Source organism: Eimeria tenella, genomic scaffold, assembly GCF_000499545.2.
Source record: "Eimeria tenella Houghton genomic scaffold, Eth_scaff1964, whole genome shotgun sequence".
NCBI classification, from domain to species: domain Eukaryota; phylum Apicomplexa; class Conoidasida; order Eucoccidiorida; family Eimeriidae; genus Eimeria; species Eimeria tenella.
The window spans coordinates 598-1,117 of record NW_013541805.1 but is presented as its reverse complement, the minus strand read 5'-3'; positions in this window follow the sequence as shown (position 1 = coordinate 1,117).

The window sequence follows — 520 nt, the reverse complement described above, 5'->3', positions numbered from 1 at the left end:
GCCAGAGCTGTCTGCAGCAGCAGCAGCAGCAGCAGCAGCAGCAGCAGCAAAGCCAGCAGCTCCTCAGAGGCCGCAGACGCCCCGCGCAGACACCCCACAGACACCCCCAGCTGTACAGACACCCCGCAAGACCAGGTGGACATACACCCCACGCCCCACACATACACCCCATAAAGACACCCCACAAAGACACCCCACAGATACACCTGAGGGGCCAAAGACAACAACCAGCTGTACAGACACCCCACAAAGCTCAACATACACCCCAAGAAGCTCAAGACACACCCCACAAAGCTCAAGATACACCCCACAAAGCTCAACATACACCCCACAAAGCTCAACATACACCCGAAAAGACAGCCCACAGGAGCCGCTGGCAGCAGCAGCAGCAGGGGCGCGTCGGGTGTACAGACACCGAAGGAGCTGCTGCTGCTGCTGCTGCTGCTGCTGACCTTAATTGCATATTTTGCAAAACGAGGCAAAGAAGCTGCAGCTTCTTGCCGCTGCAGGTAAGTGCTGT